This window comes from Cherax quadricarinatus, chromosome 58, assembly GCF_038502225.1.
Source record: "Cherax quadricarinatus isolate ZL_2023a chromosome 58, ASM3850222v1, whole genome shotgun sequence".
Taxonomy (NCBI): Eukaryota; Metazoa; Arthropoda; class Malacostraca; order Decapoda; family Parastacidae; genus Cherax; species Cherax quadricarinatus.
The window spans coordinates 19,695,190-19,719,450 of record NC_091349.1 but is presented as its reverse complement, the minus strand read 5'-3'; the positions used below and the strand labels follow the sequence as shown (position 1 = coordinate 19,719,450).

General features: G+C 41.6%; 1 protein-coding gene across 12 annotated transcripts in view; it reads left to right on the top strand.

Moving 5' to 3' along the window:
- Hen1 (Hen1 methyltransferase) overlaps positions 1-24,261 on the top strand; it is a 371,894-nt gene that overhangs the window by 254,807 nt on the left and 92,826 nt on the right. The window lies entirely within an intron of this gene.

The following is a 24,261-nucleotide window of genomic DNA, read 5'->3' as shown; positions in this document are numbered from 1 at the left end:
TTCATATTTATTGTTGTTATTTGCTCAGTGTGACTGGCTATAGCTGCTTTTAGAGTATTTTATACGAAAATACTCCTATGATTGGCAAAATTTACGATTGCCGAGAACTACGAAAAGCGAGGGACCACTGTAATGTATATAAGAGCTGATTTCTTGTATTCTGTTTATTACAGTACAGCCTCTTCTCACTTAGCGACATACTCATTTACGGACTTAGGATGTGCTCTCTGGCAAGTATGCATACCTAAATAATGTATATTAGAGCTGATTTCCACTATTTTATTTATTACAATATACAGTACACGCTAGATAACAGGGATATCTTGCTACTCCTACTTACACTTTGGTCACACTTCACAGACACGCACATGCATATATATATATACATACATCTAGGTTTTTCTCCCTTTTTCTAAATAGCTCTTGTTCTTCCTTATTTCTTCTATTGTCCATGGGGAAGTAAAAAAGAATCTTTCCTCCGTAAGCCATGCGTGTCATATGAGGCGACTAAAGTGCCGGGAGCAATGGGCTAGTAACCCCTTCTCCTGTAGACATTTACTAAAAAAGAGAAGAAGAAAAATTTTATAAAACTGGGATGCTTGAATGTGCGTGGATGTAGTGCAGATGACAAGAAACAGATGATTGCTGATGTTATGAATGAAAAGAAGTTGGATGTCCTGGCCCTAAGCGAAACAAAGCTGAAAGGGGTAGGGGAGTTTCGGTGGGGGGAAATAAATGGGATTAAATCTGGAGTATCTGAGAGAGTTAGAGCAAAGGAAGGGGTAGCAGTAATGTTGAAGGATCAGTTATGGAAGGAGAAAAGAGAATATGAATGTGTAAATTCAAGAATTATGTGGATTAAAGTAAAGGTTGGATGCGAAAAGTGGGTCATATTAAGCGTGTATGCACCTGGAGAAGAGAGGAATGTAGAGGAGAGAGAGAGATTTTGGGAGATGTTGAGTGAATGTATAGGAGCCTTTGAACCAAGTGAGAGAGTCATTGTGGTAGGGGTTCTGAATGCTAAAGTAGGAGAAACTTTTAGAGAGGGTGTGGTAGGTAAGTTTGGGGTGCCAGGTGTAAATGATAATGGAAGCCCTTTGATTAAACTTTGTATGGAAAGGGGTTTAGTTATAGGTAATACATATTTTAAGAAAAAGAGGATAAATAAGTATACAAGATATGATGTAGGGTGAAATGACAGTAGTTTGTTGGATTATGTATTGGTAGATAAAAGACTGTTGAGTAGACTTCAGGATGTACATGTTTATAGAGGGGCCACAGATATATCAGATCACTTTCTAGTTGTAGCTACACTGAGAGTAAAAGGTAGATGGGATACAAGGAGAATAGAAGCATCAGGGAAGAGAGAGGTGAAGGTTTATAAACTAAAAGAGGAGGCAGTTAGGGTAAGATATAAACAGCTATTCGAGGATAGATGGGCTAATGAGAGCATAGGAAATGGGATCGAAGAGGTATGGGGTAGGTTTAAAAATGTGGTGTTAGAGTGTTCAGCAGAAGTTTGTGGTTACAGGAAAGTGGGTGCGGGAGGGAAGAGGAGCGATTGGTGGAATGATGATGTAAAGAGAGTAGTAAGGGAGAAAAAGATAGCATTTGAGAAGTTTTTACAAAGTAGAAGTGATGCAAGGAGGGAAGAGTATATGGAGAAAAAGAGAGAGGTTAAGAGAGTGGTGAAGCAATGTAAAAAGAGAGAAAATGAGAGAGTGGGTGAAATGTTATCAACAAATTTTGTTGAAAATAAGAAAAAGTTTTGGAGTGAGATTAACAAGTTAAGGAAGCCTAGAGAACAAATGGATTTGTCAGTTAAAAATAGGAGAGGAGAGTTATTAAATGGAGAGTTAGAGGTATTGGGAAGATGGAGGGAATATTTTGTGGAATTGTTAAATGTCGATGAAGATAGGGAAGCTGTGATTTCGTGTATAGGGCAACGAGGAATAACATCTTGTAGGAGTGTGGAAGAGCCAGTTGTGAGTGTGGGGGAAGTTCGTGAGGCAGTAGGTAAAATGAAAGGGGGTAAGGCAGCTGGGATTGATGGGATAAAGATAGAAATGTTAAAAGCAGGTGGGGATATAGTTTTGGAGTGGTTGGTGCAATTATTTAAATTAATAAATGTATGGAAGAGGGTAAAGTACCTAGGGATTGGCAGAGAGCATGCATAGTTCCTTTGTATAAAGGCAAAGGGGACAAAAGAGAGTGCAAAAATTATAGGGGGATAAGTCTGTTGAGTATACCTGGTAAAGTGTATGGTAGAGTTATTATTGAAAGAATTAAGAGTAAGACTGAGAATAGGATAGCAGATGAACAAGGAGGCTTTAGGAAAGGTAGGGGGTGTGTGGACCAGGTGTTTACAGTGAAACATATAAGTGAACAGTATTTAGATAAGGCTAAAGAGGTCTTTGTGGCATTTATGGATTTGGAAAAGGCGTATGACAGGGTGGATAAGGGGGCAATGTGGCAGATGTTGCAGGTGTATGGTGTAGGAGGTAGGTTACTGAAAGCAGTGAAGAGTTTTTATGAGGATAGTGAGGCTCAAGTTAGAGTATGTAGGAAAGAGGGAAATTATTTCCCAGTGAAAGTAGGCCTTAGACAAGGATGTGTGATGTCACCGTGGTTGTTTAATATATTTATAGATGGGGTTGTAAGAGAAGTAAATGCGAGGGTCTTGGCAAGAGGTGTGGAGTTAAAAGATAAAGAATCACACATAAAGTGAGAGTTGTCACAGTTGCTCTTTGCTGATGACACTGTGCTCTTGGGAGATTCTGAAGAGAAGTTGCAGAGATTGGTGGATGAATTTGGTAGGGTGTGCAAAAGAAGAAAATTAAAAGTGAATACAGGAAAGAGTAAGGTTATGAGGATAACAAAAAGATTAGGTGATGAAAGATTGGATATCAGATTGGAGGGAGAGAGTATGGAGGAGGTGAATGTATTTAGATATTTGGGAGTGGACGTGTCAGCGGATGGGTCTATGAAAGATGAGGTGAATCATAGAATTGATGAGGGGAAAAGGGTGAGCGGTGCACTTAGGAGTCTGTGGAGACAAAGAACTTTGTCCTTGGAGGCAAAGAGGGGAATGTATGAGAGTATAGTTTTACCAACGCTCTTATGTGGGTGTGAAGCATGGGTGAATGAATGTTGCAGCGAGGAGAAGGCTGGAGGCAGTGGAGATGTCATGTCTGAGGGCAATGTGTGGTGTGAATATAATGCAGAGAATTCGTAGTTTGGAAGTTAGGAGGAGGTGCGGGATTACCAAAACTGTTGTCCAGAGGGGTGAAGAAGGGTTGTTGAGGTGGTTCGGACATGTAGAGAGAATGGAGCGAAACAGAGTGACTTCAAGAGTGTATCAGTCTGTAGTGGAAGGAAGGCGGGGTAGGGGTCGGCCTAGGAAAGGTTGGAGGGAAGGGGTAAAGGAGGTTTTGTGTGCGAGGGCCTTGGACTTCCAGCAGCCATGCGTGAGCGTGTTTGATAGGAGTGAATGGAGACAAATGGTTTTTAATACTTGACGTGCTGTTGGAGTGTGAGCAAAGTAACATTTATGAAGGGGTTCAGGGAAACCGGCAGGCCGGACTTGAGTCCTGGAGATGGGAAGTACAGTGCCTGCACTCTGAAGGAAGGGTGTTAATGTTGCAGTTTAAAAACTGTAGTGTAAAGCACCCTTCTAGCAAGACAGTGATGGAGTGAATGATGGTGAAAGTTTTTCTTTTTCGGGCCACCCTGCCTTGGTGGGAATCGGCCAGTGTGATAAAAAAAAAAAAAATACAGTACACTACTGTATAAACATTTAAAAATACAGTGGACCCCCGCATAGCGACTTTAATCCGTGCAAGAGGGCTGATTGTTATGCGAAATGATCGGTATGCGAATGAATTTTCCCCATAAGAAATAATGGAAATCAAATTAATCCGTGCAAGACATCCAAAAGTATGAAAAAAAAATTTTACCACATGAAATATACATTTTCCTACACACAAAGAGAAGGATACATGCACAATAGTAGAGTAGTACATGCACAATATATATTGTGCATGTACTACTCTACTAAATGAAGAATAAATGACACTTACCTTTATTGAAGATGCAGCAATGACTGATGAGACACTGTGTCCTGGGAGTGCCTTTTCCTCCTGAGTACTGTAGGTCCTGTTTGGCATTTTCTTCCAGAACAGGCCTTATCACACTGTGTATGCCACTACGATTCTTAAATCTCTCAAACCAACCTTTGCTGGCTTTAAATTCACCAATATGAGCACTAGTTCCAGGCATTTTTCCCTGTTGACCTGGGTGTTAGTCGACTGGTGTGGGTTGCATCCTGGGAGACAAGATTAAGGACCCCAATGGAAATAAGTTAGACAGTCTTCGATGACACTGACTTTTTTGGGTTATCCTGGGTGGCAAATCCTCTGGGGTTAATTGTTTCTTGGTATTCTCAATAAGCTACACCAACAATGGTGCTACAGCAGCAGCAGCAGCAGCTGACAGTGCTACAGCAGCAGCAGACGATGCTACAGCAGCAGCAGACGGTACTACAGCAGCAGCAGACGGTACTACAGCAGCAGCAGCAGCAGCAGCTGACGGTGGTACAACAGCAGCAGCAGCTGACAGTGCTACAGCAGCAGCAGACGATGCTACAGCAGCAGCAGACGATGCTACAGCAGCAGCAGACGGTACTACAGCAGCAGCAGCAGCAGCTGACAGTGGTACAACAGCAGCAGCAGCTGACAGTGGTACAGCAGCAGCAGACGATGCTACAGCAGCAGCAGACGATGCTACAGCAGCAGCAGATGGTACTACAGCAGCAGCAGCAGCTGACGGTGGTACAACAGCAGCAGCAGCTATACCACCAATAGTAGCGATGGTTGATTGGGGTTTATTATACAACCTGGCCAGCTCGGAGACACGCACTCCACTTTCATACTTATCAATGATCTCTTTCTTCATCTCTATAGTAATTATCACCCTTATTGCTGTAGGGTTGGCACTAGAAGCTTTCTTGGGGCCCATGGTCACTTATTTTGTAGATAAAATCACCAAAAACACTGTAATAATACGAAATGTTCCGATTGTATGCTTGGATGTTACCGTGGAGGCTGGCTGGTAAACAATGCCACCGGCGGCACGTGTGAGGCTGGCTAAGGGCGCACATTGGACGCGTCTCGGACGAAGAGCGGTGAGCGGGTTTTTGAGCGGTATGCGAGGCAAAATTTTTGCGATAAAAGCGAGCGGTATGCGGATTGAACGTTATGCGATGTGTACGGTATGCGGGGGTCCACTGTATACCAGAAATGTTATAAATGGTGCAAAGGTGATATTAAAACAAAATCAGAGATGTTTGACACAAACCCACTACCATTATAATATGCTCCTCACTTAACAACGAATTCGTTTACCGACGTGGTCTTAGGAATGGAACTCTGTCGTTAAGTGAGGGGAAGGCTGTATACAGTAAACTACTGTACAAACATTTAAAAATATACCAGAAATGTTACAAATGATGCAAAGGTGACATTAATAAATATCTAAAGATGGTCGACACAAACCCACTACCAGTATAGTATGCTCCTCGCTTAATGGCCAGTTCACTTGCTGGCCTACTCTTAGGAACAGAACCCCATCGTTAGGTGAGGGGAGGCTGTATAACCCTTATGTTTGTGTTTCAAGTTTTACCAAGTATTGGTGCAATACTTATACATGTACATGTATTTGAAAACTTCAGATACCTTAGTTGTGAAATTATTCATCTGAGTTGGTTCCTTTTAGGAACATAAGATATGGTTACTTCAACTTCATTTGACACAAACCAGTGTACGGGTGGGACTCGAACTCGCGGTAAGTGAGTCATAAAACTCCTGGTCAGTGCACTGGGCCAGCTGGCTACAATAAGATTCTTCCAACTAAGTATATTTATACACCATAGGGAGGTTGCATGGGTCCCACTGTGACCACAAATTGCAAAATTTTACAGATGAATCTCCCATTAGCATGGCCGTGACGAGAGATTCATCTCTCTGTTGATTTCAAAAGTATCTGCAAAATTTGCTTTTTCAGTACAGGAAACAAGCTTGTGATCCTCTAGAAAGTTTTGAAGAGCTGGATTAACACTATACAGAAAAGTTATCAGTTTCATAAAACACTTAGATTGCCCAAAAATTTCTTATTTGTTTGTTTAGGCTAAAGATTAGCTATCTTAAATTCACATCTCTACTACCTGGTATCATTTCATAAGCTCCCAGTATAATTAATTTGGTAGCATATAATTTATATGGCTGTCATCTGACATTCAGACATATCAGCTGCATGCTCCTGTGCCCTACCATGCAGTGCTACCCAATTTTCATTTAGCCACTCTAAAATGCTTGGCTTCACTGAAATGTAGTATTAAAATACAGACTTATAAATTAAGGCATTCACCACTGTTATGACAAACCCACTCCTTTCCTTTTCTGTCAAACTTCATAGCAAAAGCACACTGTACTATGGTCATTTCCAAATTAAGCTTTGCTGATTTATGAGCTAGTGAGAGAGAGAGATGTCTTGTGTTGGCCCTTGTGGCATGCACCAAGTAAGTCACTTTTATTCTTTGTAACACAACTATATATCCTACATTCCATCCATAATCAGCTAAAAGCCCAATGGTTCGTCATTGTCATAGGCATTGAGGTCCCTGCCTGTATTGAGTATAACTGCCAGTTATAAACATCAGTCAATCAGGGTGAGGGGTTGAATGTCAGATTAGTTGACTTCATGCCTTAGGATGATTAACACATACTGTAGTTCTTTCTCTGTGTAAGTATATAAGGTTAGGTAGGTTTGTTAGGAAACAGGACAAGCGTTTCCTGACGCTGGTCTTAGTCATATGATGACCCGCAGCTGAAGCTTTTGGTCATCTGACTGAGGCCTTCTGCTGGCTTACCTGTGCACCCCTTTAAAAATTAATGTTATTTGAGCTATAGCCAATAAGGGTACTCATTCTTGCTCTCTCTCTCTTATTATTATGGTATCTGCTGTGTTTATTTTGTTGGGCTCAGTATATGGTTAAGAATGAGTTAGCAATAACACAAATAGTTGAGACTGTTATCATGTATTAGCAAATAAAGACGAAGCCTGGCCTTCTGATACATCTGTCCCTCACCTGGTCTGGAATCTAGGTGGGCTGTTCAAAGTCTGTAGTCACGTGACACTAGCATAACGGACAGAGGGATGGTACGTATAAGGTATTGGTCATATTATATACTACACAAATATTGTACCACTGACAGTTTAACATACTGTAAATACATTCAAATTCAAAATTCATTTTTTTTCTTTTTTTTTGTAGTACACAGATAGTGTAGTTTACATGTTATAAAATGTTGATAGGCACAAAAGAAAGCCACTAGTATGCAATGCATTTCGGGCAAGCTAACTTTGGTGGTGAGAATGTGCAGGTACTCAAAAACGACTTCTGGTGTATGCTTTTGTCTTTAAACTGTACTGGATCGACACTGATTGCTCCCTCACTGGTATTTTGTCATTACAGCCTGGTACAACAGCCTTTATAGCAGTACCTGTGTTTGTAATAAGGAAGCCTGTCTGTGATAATTTTGTTGTTTTACTTCCTAGCTACTTTGCATGCTGGTTGCATTGCTTATGTTGCTGATGCTGCCTTATGTTGTAAGTGCATTGAGTTATTGCTTGGCATTGGTTACGGTGTTTTCTTACTAGTTGGGTAATGCCACCAGCAAGAGTTAGGCATATGGTAACAGCATATGCCTTGCAAATTTGGCCCAGGCCATTGCTACAGCACCGAGTGTTTTGATAATTCAATTAGCATTGAATGCTATTGCACCTAACTGCTGTACAGCTTAATGAATTAATTTTCAATCATAGCTTCTCCATCTGGTGTGTGTGTTGTGCAGGGAGCTCACGTTAGTCATTGCTTCCCAGTCTGTTTCCTCTCTCATAATGGAAGCAGCCATACTCCCGAATGTTTACTTGATAATTCATCAATCATAGAGGCAAGTGACAGTAGATCAGTTTACCTCAGGACCCATCTGCTTCACTGGCACTTGAATTGGCAAAACTTACTCTTGAGCAGACTAAGGGACAGCATGCTTTTGCCAGGGAGTAATATAACAGAGAGGAGGAGAGACTGTCATCATAGCTATGAAGAATATTTTTAGTATGCAGAAATCTGTGTTATTAGTTCCAAGTTTTTTGAAGCAGCAGAGCCTGAGCAATTCTTGAGTTATTCAGTAATCAGGCCTGAGCTTTGCAGTGGCCAGTCAAGCATTAGTCAGCACTGGTTCACACAGTATTTTATGACCTAAAACGCTTTCTTGATAGTTGTGACAGAACCCACAGGCATAACACCAGACACAAACATCTCTACGACATTCCCCGTGTCCGACTAAACCTTTACAAAAATTCAATGTATGTCAAAGGCCCTAAAATCTGGAATACCCTACCTGAGAACTCTAGAACTGCAGACACATTCATCACCTTCAAAACTACCATTAGAAAACATCTTATCTCCCTGATACACCCCGTCAACTAACTACACGAATACCACCTGGTGGTTCTCACTTACACTCGCTCACTCATTTGACCATAAACAGAAATATTAATCTCAGTCTTAAAATAATGAATCCTGTGATACTCCAATACTGAAACTATATACTGTGCCAAAACAAAAGCATTCACATTGCTAAACTCATAAACTAGTATTTAGTCACTTAGCCATAATACCAACTTACCTCATAATTTGTAATATTTTACAATTAAGAATAAAACTAAGTATGCCCGAAATGCCTAGCCATGCTAAGTGTTCTAGTGGTACACTCTGTAATCACAATTTTACTACATGTAAACCAAACAATAACCAAATTTCTGTAAACTCAGCATTGTAATCCTTATAGAGAATAAACTTTGAATTTGAATTTGAATTTTGAATTTGAATTTGAATACTTCATACTTCTAGCTTGGATGATGATGACTTTGTGAATTGCACCATTGTCAAGTCTATTGTTCTCAGTGCTTATCAGTGCATTCAAGCTAAATATAGATGTGAGTTTAAATTGAACAGATGTTAAGCTGGACCGTATTATATGGATTTCGCTAGGCAACAGTCAGAAACTTTTAATAAATAGTATAGTGCAGTAGGTGTGGTTAATTTACAACGATTTAATGCATATAGTTTTCCTCGATAATTTCCTTGAGGATGTTAGCTCAGAGGTGCATGTATTTCTATAGAGGCCCTTGTCTTGACATCAGTTATAGAGACCATTAAACTAGTAGATACTTTTGAGACAAACAGGTATCTCTCCGAGAGAGCACAGAACTTTATACAGTGGACCCCCGCATAACGATTACCTCCGAATGCGACCAATTATGTAAGTGTATTTATGTAAGTGCGTTTGTACGTGTATGTTTGGGGGTCTGAAATGGACTAATCTACTTCACAATATTTCTTATGGGAACAAATTCGGTCAGTACTGGCACCTGAACATACTTCTGGAGTGAAAAAATATCGTTAACCGGGGGTCCACTGTATTTGTTTCCCAGCAGTATTATGATGATAAAGGGCCCCAAGGTAAAAGTTCTTCTAGTGCTGTGAAAAGTGAGGCCACGGGTAAATGACACCACATCTACAAGGAAGCATCGTAGGCAAGTACTAGTAGAGACAAGATGTCAGAACCTGTGAGGTGCAAGTACAGTGGACCCCCGCATAACGATCACCTCCGCATGCGACCAATTATGTAAGTGTATTTATGTAAGTGCGTTTGTACGTGTATGTTTGGGGGTCTGAAATGGACTAATCTACTTCACAATATTTCTTATGGGAACAAATTCGGTCAGTACTGGCACCTGAACATACTTCTGGAGTGAAAAAATATCGTTAACCGGGGGTCCACTGTACAGTGGACCCCCGGTTCAGGTGCCAGTACTGACCGAATTTGTTCCCATAAGAAATATTGTGAAGTAGATTAGTCCATTTCAGACCCCCAAACATACACGTACAAACGCACTTACATAAATACACTTACATAATTGGTCACATTCGGAGGTAATCGTTATGCGGGGGTCCACTGTACTACCATAAAACCGGCCATCTTTTCACTGACTGTTTCAGACTCCAGTGGCAGTCGACAAGAAGAGGTAAGCCTGGGAACACAGATAAATCCAGTAATCAGAAGCCTATAGGTAATATCATGACTGTAGCATATACAGTACTTCCATTTCCCAGGATAAAATATATGTATCCATGGTCCCCTTGTACAGTAAGAGGAAAATTTTATTAAAGGAATAAGACAAACCTATAATAATTAAAGTCTTCAGGGATATCAAGTCTTACTGTTGTACTGTTTGTTAAGGGAAAAGTCTGTCTTGGTTAAAGGACCAGTTTGTCTGATATACTTCCTACATTAAGGGACCATGTCTGCCTGACATACGTCTTACATTAAGGGACTTGGCTGTCTGACATACATTTTGCTTTAAGGGTCCTGGCTGTCTGACATACATTTTGCATTAAGGAACCAGTCTGTCTGACATACGTTTTACATTAAGGGACATGGCAATCTGTCATACATATAATAATAATAATAATATTTTATTAGGACATGATACATAGTTGTACAAGGTATTATAGTAGTTGGGTGTACATGTTGAAAGCCCCTTGTATGCAGAGCATTACGGGCAGACTTAAAATAAACTTAAGACTATCTGAGCTATAATAACAGTTACTGTAGACAATTTACAATGTCAAGTACAATTGAGTTACATCTTACATTGTAGGATCTGCCTGTCAGACATGTTATTCATCAGGAGAACAGGCCATCTAACATGTACCTTTCTATTTTTTTTTTTTTTTTTTTTTTTGTGCATTCACATTTTCTAAGGGCCGCAATTTTAGGTCTCTAGCTACTGGGTGAATGTGGAGCACCATTGTCAGAACGACCTCAGTAAGCTGTGCTATTAACCCCTTGAGGGTCCGTGCCGTAGATCTACAGCCTTATGTTGAGGGTCCAAACTGTAGATCTACGTCATGAGCTCAGCTCACTCTGATAAGCTGAGAGCGGTAAATTTGGGACTAGATATGAGAGAATACATCTATGTGGTATGTGTGCACCACATAAAACAAATCCTGCAGCACACAGTGTATAATGAGAGAGAAAAAAAACTGAGACCATAATTTTCGATTAACCCTTTGAGGGTCCGTCCCGTAGATCTACGGCTTTACGTTCAGGGTCCAAACTGTAGATCTACGTCATGAGCTCAGCTCACTCTGATAAACTGTGAGTGGTACATTTGGGCCTAGATATGAGAGAATACATCTATGTGGTATGTGTGCACCACATAAAACAGATCCTGCAGCACGCTGTGTATAATGAGAGAAAAAACTGAAATCATGATTTTTCAATTAAAACAGCGACTTTGCAGTATTTTTTCGTATGTTTTTTATAGTTCTATTTGTGATTTCTTGGTCTCATTTGATAGAATGGAAGACATATTACAGAAATAGAGATGATTTTGATTGGTTTTCGCACAGGAAATGGCTTGAAACTAAGCTCAAAGTAGCAGAAATGTTAAATTTTTGCCGATATTCAAGAGTAAACAAACGACCTCACACGTCTAATACACGCCAGCTGGTGGGTCTAATATGCATTCACAAATATGGTGATGATATTTATACAATTATTACAGTATTGCATAACAGTAAATCTTCTATTTTTTGGTGTGAATAAAAATTCAATATGTGAATAAAAAATCAAAATGGAATTTATTTGTAAAGCCTCAAAGCATAACTAATGAACAGAGGAAATGTTAGTTTAGTTCCAGGAATATCTACATTGTTTATTCTGGACCCTGTTTTGAAATTGGAATATTTTGAACTTTGTGTTAAATTGGCCAAATTAACAATTTCCGATCACTTTAATTTGTAGTTGAAACAGTTGACTTGGCGATTTCTTGTGCTCAATCGATAGAATAGAAGTAATACTAGTGAAATAGCTAAGAATTTGGTTGACTGGAATAATGTAATTGGCCTAAAATGGGAGTCAAAGTCGGCAAAATCGCCGATTTGTAAATATCGCTGACACATCAAAATTCGCGAGAGCATAATTTCGTCAATTTTCCATCAAATTTCGTACTTTTTGTTTTATTACCTTCACAAAAAGATTCTCTACCATTTCATTAGAAAAAATAACAAATTTTTTTTTGAAAATTCTTGGACACTGGGGCACTTCAGATTTGGGCCTTGGACCCTGAAGGGGTTAAAACAGCAACTTTGCAGCATTTTTTCGTATGTTTTTTTATATTTGTATTTGCGATTTCTTGGTCTCATTTGATAGAATGAAAGATATACTACATAAATGGAGAAGATTGTGATTGGTTTTAGTAATGAAAATGGCTTGAATCTGAGCTCAAAGTAGCGGAAATGTTAAATTTTTGCCAATGTTCAAGAGTAAACAAATGACCTCACACGTCTAATACATGCCTGCTGGTGGGTCTAATATACGTTCACAAATGTGCTGATATTATTTATACAATTATTACAATATTGCATGACAGTAAATCTTCCATTTTTTGGTGTGAATAAAAATTCATTATGTGAATTTTTTTAATTCACATAATGAAGATGGAATTCATTTGTAAAGCCTGAAAACATAACTAATGAACAGAGAAAATGTTAGTTTAGTGCCAGGAGTGCCTGCATTGTTTATTCTGGACCCTATTTTGAAATTGGAATATTTTGAACTTTGCACTAAATTGGCCAAATTACCAATTTCCAATCACTTTATTTTGTAGTTGAAACAGTTGAGTTGGTGATTTCTTGTACTCATCAATAGAATACAAGTAATTCTAGTGAAATAGCTAAGAATTTGGTTGACTGGAATAAAGTAATTGGCGTAAAATGGGAGTCAAAGTCAGCAAAATCGCTGATTTGTAAATATCGCTGACACATCAAAATTCACGAGAGCATAATTTCATCATTTTTCCATCAAATTTCGTACTTTTTCTTTTATTACCTTCAGAAAAAAATTCTCTACCATTTCATAAGAAAAAATAACAAAATTATTTTTTGAAAATTCTTGGACACTGGTGCGCACTTTGAAATTTGGCCTTTGGACCCTGAAAGGGTTAATAGCGTGCTGGAGAGTGCTGGTTCATGTAACAGAGACAAACATTATTCTTACATGAAATGCAATCATGCCATATGTGACACCACTAGCTTCCTTGCCATCACTAAAGTGACACCACCAGCTGTCCTGCCAACACTACAGTGACACCACCAGCTGTCCTGCCAACACTACAGTGACAACCAGCTGTCCTGCCAACACTACAGTGACACCAGCTACCCTGCCAACACTACATTGACACTGCCAGCTGTCCTGCCAACACTACAGTGACACCACCAGCTGTCCTGCCAACACTACAGTGACACCACCAACTGTCCTGCCAACACTACAGTGACACCAGCTACCCTGCCAACACTACAGTGACACCAGCTACCCTGCCAACACTACAGTGACACCAGCTACCCTGCCAACACTACAGTGACACCAGCTACCCTGCCAACACTACATGTCGTGTGGAGTTCGGTAGGAGATTGATGGATAAGGTAAACTCACTTGTTGGATGGTAATGCTATATTGTCAGACTGTGGTAATGGGAGATGGAGGGAGCCCAGCCTGCCGTGTCCTGCCTTCTACTATGCCTATGCATCGACTGAGAGCGAGGTAGCCTGTCCCGCTCACTTGTGGAGCATCCCGTGACGTCACACAAACAGTCACTAGGCCTCAAGGGATCTTCTATACAAAGCACATGGATGGTACTATGATACGCTATACAACACATATAAGGGGATCAGCAACTATGCTGACATACATTGACACCACCAGCTGTCCTGCCAACACTACAGTGACACCAGCTGCCTTGCCATCACTACAGTGACACCACCAGCTACCCAACCAACACTACAGTGACACCACCAGCTGTCCTGCCAACACTACAGTGACACCAGCTGCCTTGCCATCACTACAGTGACACCACCAGCTACCCAACCAACACTACAGTGACACCACCAGCTGTCCTGCCAACATTACAGTGACACCAGCTACCCTGCCATCACTACAGTGACACCACCAGCTGTCCTGCCAACACTAAAATGACACCACTAGCAGCCTGCCAACACTAAAATGACACTGCCAGCACCTTGCCAACACTAAAATGACACCACCAGCTGCCCTGCCTACACTACGGTGATACAACCAGCTGTCCTGCCAACACTACAGTGACACCAGATGCCATGTCAACACTACAGTGACACCACCAGCTGTCCTACCAGCACTACAGTGATACCACCAGCTGTCCTGCCAACACTACAATGACACCAGCTGATCTACCAACACTACAGTGACACCACCAGCTGTCCTGCCAACACTACAGTGACACCACCAGCTGTCCTGCCAACACCACAGTGACACCAACTGCCCTGCCAACACTACAGTGTCACCACCACCAGCTGCCCTGCCAACACTACAGGGACACCACCAGCAGCCCTGCCAACACTAGGGTGACACACCAGCTGCCCTGTGGAGAACTGGTTAGTTAAGTACACTTTCCTGCATGTAAGGCCTGAGTGGTTGAGGGGAGAGGACGTGTGTGTTGAGTGAGGTCCTAGGCCTTCTATATCAGAACTGCTTATCTCACCCGACTGATAACTCATCATGCAACAAATATCGTTGGAGCACAGCTGAATTGCTGCTGGAACTCTTATGTGTGAACTGTGACCAGTGATATACCTAGTGAAACACAAGCGTTGATTTGAAGTGGCTGTAGGAGGCCTTCCTTCACTCCACCTCGCCTGTCTCCCCTCCTTCCTCGATTTGGAACTCAGCCATTCGCCTCTATTTACTTATGGTCTAGAGGCGGTTTTTGCCAGACCACGTAAATGCTTGAGTGCCCGTGTCAGTCTTCTGTGCCGCACTCCATTCATCTTACGAATATGTCTCCTGTGTGCCTACCTGCCTGCTACAATCAAATATCCAAGTGGTTGACACGGGCTTAGCAAGCACATTCAAGCAAGCTTGAAAGCAGCACTCCAAGCTAGCCAGGACAAGCTAAGGCAGCCTGCAGTTACAGCTCCTGACCCCCAGCATGTCTACGTATATGTTCTACAGTGCTGCTGGCGTACCAGTGTTTCCTGTAGTGGCTTAGTTAAGAACAATTTAACGAGCATTGCAGTACTAACTTTTTAAGTGGGACATGCCAGAGGTTCACCTATAAACATAGTAAGTTTGTGCTAAGTGCATTCACCACAGAGTGAACATTCTTCTGTCATACGTGTGCTAGAAGTGTTAAGTGCTGCAGGTTTGTTGTAACTATTTGCACGAGTGGATTTCACTGACTTAGGACATTGTGCTACCATCAGTACCTACGTAGGCTTAAAATGAGTGAGGAATGTCTGGCCTGCTGGGTGACCTTGAAAATGGCACTATAAGACCCGCATGCCACTTACACCCATACTGAGTGTGTCTAGTGAGGTGAATGTCCCTTCCTCGACCTTCCTATTCACCGGTATCCCTTAGCTCGTCGCCATTATCTACATATGGGATAAGGGCGAGTTTAGCCGATCCAGGATAAACAGCACTCCAAGCCAGCCAGTGAAGGCCAAGTTACATGCAGTTACATCTGTTCTGAATCCCAGAATGCCTTTGTGAACGTTCTACAGTGTTCCGGCCGTACCTTCGGTGTTGTGAGAACTCTTGTGTGTGAGTTGTGACTGGGGATATACCTAGTGAAACACTGGAATTAGTTTTCCGTTTTGAAAGGCTAGTACCTGGTAACTCCTTTGGAGACGGCATTTTAACTGTAACAAGCCACAGTGAAAATTTGTCTGTCATTCCTAGACACGTGTGCTAGCTGTGTTAAGTGCTGTGGGTTTGGAGTAATTAACGAGTAGTGCAATATTGGTAACTCTCGAGACGACTGTGGCCCCGTGAATGACCTTGAAAATCGCACTGCGACCCGCAGGCCACTACACCCATATTGCCTGTGTCTAACGAGGTGAATATCCCTTCCTTGTCCCTTCTATTCACCGGTATCCCTTAGCCCATCGCCATTGTGAAACTCCTGTCAGCTATGAGTATAGCTGATGGTGTTGACGTAGATGATGGTGAAGGCAGATTTGAAACATATTTTAGTAAACAGGCTCGGAAAAAAGAACGAGGCTTCCAGAGAAAGCTTGCTGAAAGCAATACAGTGGGCGCACACCCTCTCAGAGCTGTCAGGTTAGATTTCCCTAACAACACTGATCAAGAGACCAAGTGTAACTGGTTTTTTGAAGCTAGTACAGACAACCTAGAGAAAACGATCAAGTTTGTCCACGATGAAGATAACTACGTCTTTGTGCCTAATGAATCAGCATTTATAGACAAACTTCTCACTCGCGAATATGCCAACATCAAACTCCGAGCAGCCCCACCAAGGGCACATAAAGTGCTTATTGTCATCTATAACGTCAACAAGCACTTGAATCCTCAATATCTGGTGTCAGAGCAAGTTGCAAGCCCTCGTCGACTTTCCAACGGTCTGATATTAGCTGAGTGGACTGGCCAGGGGACTCTGCCATGCTATATTCATCCCCGCGCAGCCCTCAACAGACGCTATTACATTGCATTGTACAGACCTCCTCAACGTCGATGTTATAAGTGTCAACTCTGGGGCCACATTGCCAGGAAATGCCCATCTAAGTCACACTGGTGTGCAGTGTGTGCCAATGCTCATCCTTCTGAACGGTGTTATATGATCAAACAGCAACAGACTGTTGCTAAACAATGTATCAATTGTAAGACCTCAGGAGTCACAGCAGCTCATACTGACTGCAGTGTGAGGGCTGATCGCATCGCAGCCAACCGCACTTCACCCTGTACCCCTCATTATGACCCCCCAGGACTACCAGGTACCTCGAGTCTGAATACTGGCTCATGCCTGCCCTCAGACAATGGGGTTGAGCACCTCACCTGGGGAGCACGTCAACAGACCCCCATCACGTCGGCTGTCAATACCAGCCTAGCTGAGTCAGCTGACAGTCAGCCAACGAGCTCAGCTGACCGGGACTTCACGTCTCCAGATGTTCCAAGTCTTGCTCCTGTGGTATACAACCTGATGTCGTGCATAAAAGTACTGGAAACACAACAATTTCTCCTGAAACAACAACTTGAACAACACAAGGAAAGATGTGTAGAGTGTACCAATAACAAGATTGTCACAATCTGTGAAAGCAAGTATAAGGTTGCTGAACAAGGTGGTGGTGGTGGTCTTAATTACAGTAATGACGAATATAATACTTGTGTTGATAACTATAGTGAGCATCATAATGAAGGCTATGGTGTCAATGATGTTAGTAATAGTGATGACCGTAATGGAAGTGGTGGTGAAGAGTGTGATGAGGGCAATGGTGTCTATAATGTTAGTAATAGTGATGAGCGTAATATAAGTGGTGGTGAAGAGTGTGATGAGAGCGGTGGTGTCTATAATGTTAGTAATAGTGATGAGCGTAATATAAGTGGTGGTGAAGAGTGTGATGAGAGCGGTGGTGTCTATAATGTTAGTAATAGTGATGAGCGTAATATAAGTGGTGGTGCAGAGTGTGATGAGGTTAACCACATAGACATTAATGTTGAATACAATACTGTTGATAAATGTAATGAACACAATGTTGGTAGTGGCGCTGGTGATGACAGTTGTAGTGTTGCGTGTAATGTTAGTGGAGGAGGGAATGTGAGTGGTGGTGTCACCTATCATACATTCACACATAAACAGCGTCATGCTCTGGGTTTACGAAGACTCCCACGAGGCCTTACAACTGGAGGTGCACTTAACAAACTCATGGACAAGGGTAGCACTGTTGACATTGACAAGGTCTGCTATTTATATGAACAATTTTTTCATTATGCTGAGAAACTCAAGATGATCCCAGGACTACTATAATGGATCAAAACTCGTATAAACTTTCTATATTAAGCTGGAATATTGAATCACTTAGAAAAAGACTTCCTGACCTTCATCATAAAGTAACCACCGAACCCATTGATGTTGTGTGTCTACAAGAGTGCAGAGTCCCTGAAAAATCCCAACCCCCTAAATTACCATCATTTGTTGCATATAACCTCAAATCTACTAACTCTTGTGTTCTATATATTAAAAAATCGCTTCCCCATCACCTTCTTGCACACAAGAAAACAGAGGGGCTACAATATCACGGTGTTAGGATTTATATAGGGAACTCTGCTCTCACCATATTTAACTTGTATGCTCCTGCTGATAAATTCAATTACTTGGAGCTCCCAACTTGTGCTTATTCTGAGCCTACTCTTATTATTGGCGATTACAATGCGAGACACAAAAGCATTGGAAACTCACAGTTTGATAATCATAATGGCAATCAACTGTTGTCACTCTTAAACAGTCATGATAATGTCCAAATTGTAGGTGACCTTGAACCCACACATATCTATGGAGGTGTCCTTGATCTGTGCCTGGGCTTCAACATTACTTCTGCCAGCTGTGAGTCCTCCATTGTAACAGATATAGCGTCTGATCATTTCCCTAGGCTAACCTCACTAGATATTGGTAATACTATCCTTCCTGGTGGGATATTCAAACGGAAACGTTTTAATGTTCCCACTGATCAGCATGATGACTTTGTTGCACATGTGACTGACTGGTATAATTCCTATGAGTGTTCCTCTGTAGAGACCTTTAACAATGATCTTGTGAGCAGTATTCAGAACTACTTAGAGCCGCCACTGAAACCTCTTGGTACTCTAAACCCAACAAACTTCCATAATAATCGTACCTCCTTCAAAAACCATACTTATTACAATGATTCTAAACTTCGTACACTGAAACGTACTGCTCGCAGACTAGGCCTAGCCTATAGAAAACATCGTACCCCTGGAATGCTGAGGCTCTTCCAAACTGCCCTTGCTGCTGCCAGAGAGCGTATGACAGAGCTGCGGCAAACAGACTGGGAAAAATTTGTCAACGGTCTTAATGCTCACACCCCACTTAGCCGAGCATGGAGGGACATAAATAGAATTAAGGGTAACAGAACTGGGAAGATCGCGCACCCTCATCCCTTACATAGGGCGAATGAGTTAGTCAGTGCTTGGGCTGCTACATCTAGCTATGCTAATCTTCCCAGTACCACACAGGCAAAATTAAATGACAAATATGATGCAAGGGAGAGACTTGTTTGCTTTATGCTCAGCAAGGCAGATGATTGCAACATTCCTTAAACTAATTATGAACTTGATGCAGCACTAACTAAGGGCAACTCCACGTCGCCTGGTGAGGATGGTATTACTTACAACATACTCAGATTGCTGTGTCGAGTACCAGGTAATCCATTACTTGAATTATATAACATGAGCTATGTAACTGGGGAGCTCCCTCAATCTTGGACCAACAGCCTCATCATTCCAATTCCTAAGCCCAATCAACAAAATGCATTTTGCCCAATATCTCTTACTAGCTGCTTGTGTAAAACATTTGAGAGAATGATTCTTAATCGTCTCATGTACAGAATCAAACAATTTTTGTCTCCCCGGTTACATGGTTTCATGCATGGAAGGAGCGTGCATCATTGCATAGCCACATTTCTCACTCTGCACACTGACAGCTCATACACTACCTTCCTTGACCTTAAATCCACTTTCGATGTAGCCAACCGACATGTAATCATTAGTGAACTTGCCAGAATGGATGTTGGAGGATGGCTTCTCCGCTGGATTAAAGGCTACCTGTCAAACAGAAAATCGTCTGTGTTGTTCCAGGGACATAGAAGTGTAACTAAAGACTTTGAATTAGGAACACCACAGGGAGGTGTGCTCAGTCCCACACTGTTCAATATTCTAATTAATGCATTACTTAATGCTATGCCTAGTCAGCCCCATCATTATGTGATTAGTTTTGCTGATGATATAATGATTCACACCACCGGATTCTCCAATACCCAAAACATTCTTAATCATGTACTAGCCTCGTGTCAGGACCTGGGGTTGATAATCTCTACTGATAAAACAAAGATACTCAATAGGCGTCCTCCTCGACAGAGAGGCACAGTTCGTCAGATCCAGTTGCATGATGGGTCTCTTCTAGAATATGTAAGCAGATACAGGTATCTAGGCTTTGAGGTTCCACTACTTGGACCTGTTGTAACAAGACTTTGTCGCCAATACAAAGAAAGACTAAGAGCACTTAGAGTTGTGGCTGGGTTTCACCCCAGGTATGGTGCTAATGTTAAAATTGTGAAAATGATGTATCTTGCTTATATTAGATCATTGGTTGATTATGCTGTGCCACTACTTGCTCTTGTGTCTGACTGGAAGCTTGGAGGGCTGGAAAAACTGCAGAACGAAGCAATGAGGATCATTTTAGGATGCCCTCGTACTGCCAAAATTTTAAATATGCAAAAAGAACTTGATATTCCAAGCATCAGAGATCGTGGGTCACTAGGGACTTTCTCTATGACTGGTTACACCAAGCATTTACCCCCAATGTGAAAAATTACCTAACTGAAAAGAAATTAGACCTTAAGTGCCTCCTGGTGTTAGACAATGCCCCTGGTCATCCTACAGACATGGCAGAGCGACTTTGTGGGGACATGAGCTTCATTAAGGTCAAGTTTTTGCCTCCTAATACCACTCCTCTCCTGCAGCCCATGGACCAGCAGGTTATTGCAAACTTCAAAAAACTGTACACAAAAGCTGTTTGAAAGGTGCTTTGTAGTGACCTCAGAAACTCAATTGACTCTAAGAGAGTTTTGGAGAGATTACTTTATTATCCTCAATTGTGTAAACCTTATAGGTAAGGCTTGGGAGGGAGTGACTAAGAGGACCTTGAACTCTGCTTGGAAGAAACTGTGGCCAGAATGTGTAGACCAAAGGGATTTTGAAGGATTTGAGGCTAACCCTGAGAGGCATATGCCAGTTGAGGAATCAATTGTGGCATTGGGGAAGTCCTTGGGGTTGCAGGTTAGTGGGGAGGATGTGGAAGAGTTGGTGGAGGAGGACAATGAAGAACTAACCACTGATGAGCTGCTAGATCATCTTCAACAGCAAGAGGGCAGACCTGAGAAAACTGCTTCGGAGTAGGGGAGAGAGAAATTGAAGAAGTTGCCTACTTCAAAGATTAAGGAAATCTGTGCAATGTGGCTTAAAGTGCAAACCTTTATGGATGAAAATCACCCTCACACAGCTGTTGCAAGCCGTGTTGGCAACCTGTACACTGACAGTGTTGTGAACCACTTTAGGAAAGTCATAAAGGAACGAGAGGTACAGACCTCCATGGACAGATATGTTGTGCGACAGAGGTCCAGTGACTCTCAAGCTGGTCCTAGTGGCATTAAAAGAAGAAGGGAAGTAACCCCAGAAAAGGACTTGACACCTCAAGTCCTAATGGAAGGGGATTCCCCTTCTAAACACTAAGACCATCAACACTCTCCCCTCCTCCCATCCCATCAATCATCACCAGATCTTCAATAAAGGTAAGTGTCATGTAACTGTGCATGTCTTCTTCAGTTTGTGTGTATTAAAATTAATATTTCATGTGGTAAAAAAAAATTTTTTCACACTTTTGGGTGTCAGGAACAGATTAATTTGATTTCCATTATTTCTTATGGGGAAAATTAATTCGCATAACGATAATTTTGCCTAACATTGAGCTCTCAGGAACGGATTAATAGCGTTATGCGAGGGTCCACTGTAATTGAAATGCAATTAATTCATTTCAGCTGAATTCCTGCTCTCAGGAGGCATGACAAAATAACCCTATTATCAACTCTACGGCTATTTATGTCAAAATTCATCTAATATGACATAATAAACAATATAAATAACATAGAAACCTGATATACACTCTAGAATAAATAAAATATGTCATTACATGGACAGCGGAGGGAGGAGGATTTTGGTCGCAAGAGTGGTTGTGCATTCTCGCTATGAAAACGTCAGAGGTGTTATTATAAGAGAAAACGGAGTTTGTGAGGCTAACTGAATTAGATCTGGTTTACATATGACATTTACATACCTTGGAGAAGAAATGCAGAGCAGCATATCCTGTCAGGAGTTCACACTTTTCTTAAGAACTACTATGTAAAATTTTTATGTTTATCTCGCTACATTATGTATCTCCTGTGAGCTGTTTCTCCGTCAACCATGTCAACAGCAGCTTTACCATCTTTTCATTGACAGAGGTCTGCTGCTTAGAAATTACTGTAATGCTCTTTGCTGGCTCTATAGCCTTTATAGACTTCTGCTTTAGTATTATACATATAGTAGAGGAGCTATGCTTGTACATACTCACTCGTCAAGTCCTTAACCCTCGTACCTAGTCTGTGCTTATCGATGATTTCTTGCTTTAATTCCATGCAAATTATCCTCTTTTTCTTCTTGGCACTGTCCTTTGCACGTGCTTTTTTAGGACCCATGGTTAGAAGAAAGAAATCTGGTGAATTAGCTGCACAAAACGTAAGGAAATCACGAGAATTCCTTGCACCGCGAGATTAGCTCCGTAAGCACATGTGCACTCTGAGCATTGTTTTGGTATACTACTATCTGGTGGTGGTGTTGTCAAACGTATGTAGTATTTTAGTATTATTATTGTACTATTACATATTATTATAATTATTATATTATTTTATTATTATTATATAGTATTAGTATATTAATATTATTATATTATACATAATTATTGTGTATTATTATCATTATTATTAGTACATACATATTATAATAATAATTATTATCATTATTAATTTAGGGACCTGGAGCACAGATTCAATTCCCTAGATCAAGAGCCCCTCACCATGTACGTACTATTACTACTACTACTAATAATAGTAATTATAATAATAATCATTATTATTATAATAATACTAATACAATATAATAATAATACTAAAGAGAAATTTCAAAAGGCTGGCAGTAGTTGGTGCCACCATCAGCAAAATATTGGTAACCACTACTAGTACACTTTTCACCTGTCTAGACTTAAGTAGTCTATTAGTATTAGGTTAAGAATGCCCAAAATGCCTCGGCATGATAGTGGCTTTCTTTGCTCCAATCATCTTATGATATGTAAATACACATTGTAACCTCTGGAAAGAAGTAAATATTTTATTTATTTAAGGAACCTCCCTTGAGGGGGAAGTTCGCATCCTGAAATTTCGTTTGTATCCAGAAGCAAAAAATCGACATGTCCCACATGGTTACAGGTGATGGTGAAGGTTGCTTCATCACTCCAAAGTACTTCAGACCACTGTTGAGGATTCCAGTGAAGATATTTTTTTGCATAATCTAGCCTACATTTCTTCTGTGGCTTGGATGTCCCATTGGGGGTTCCATAATGTGGATTGGGTAATAACACTAATTTAGGCAGTAATGAAGTATATTAACACAGAATATATGGGAAGCTCCAAGCCTGACCTGTGCCTCCTTTCCCTATACTTCGACTGACTCACGAGATGGTTCCTGGAGGGTGAGCGGGTTCAAAACATGCTTGGGTCAGCTGTAACAGTGAATAACAAGTGATTCACACAAATGGTTGGGAGTGAGTCACTTCTACTGACACTGGTAACTGGTTATTGGTACTGGTACTACTGAGAGCTCGGCGACGCTAACGTATGTCATCCAATTCTGACACACACATGTTAACAGTTCTTGCAGACACCTCCTCTTCAAGGGGGGCTCCTTGGCGTGGTGAAGAGGCTCTTGGTCTGTAGAATTGGACCTGTCGGTCCCCTTCCTCAGACCGAACCTAATTACCCCCCAATCCCCCCTTCCCTATCCCATCCTCCCCTTTTTCCTTTCCTCCTCCTCCTCCCCACCCCTCCCTTTTGCCCTTCCTGTTTTGGCCTTTGGGATTTTTCCCACAGGCACGCTAGTTCCTGGGTAGGGGAAAGGGTACCAAGGTCCATCCCATTCTGTTGAGGTTCTTGGCAGGGGCGTAGTTTGCCATGGAATCTGGATCACCTGGGGATGTCCCGATCCCTCTCCTGTATCCCGGAGGGTGACTTTTGGTGTCTTTCGGGCGACGGGTGTATCTCTGGAAGCCACCTTTCAGATTCCAGGGGTGGTGGCCAAAGGAGGTATGCTTTGTGGCGGATATCCGGCCGCCCTCTCTTTTGTCCACCGAGGTAGCTCGGCAGATGTGAGGTTGCTATCCCGGATTGCTGGTTTACTGGCATGATGGGTAGGGTATGGC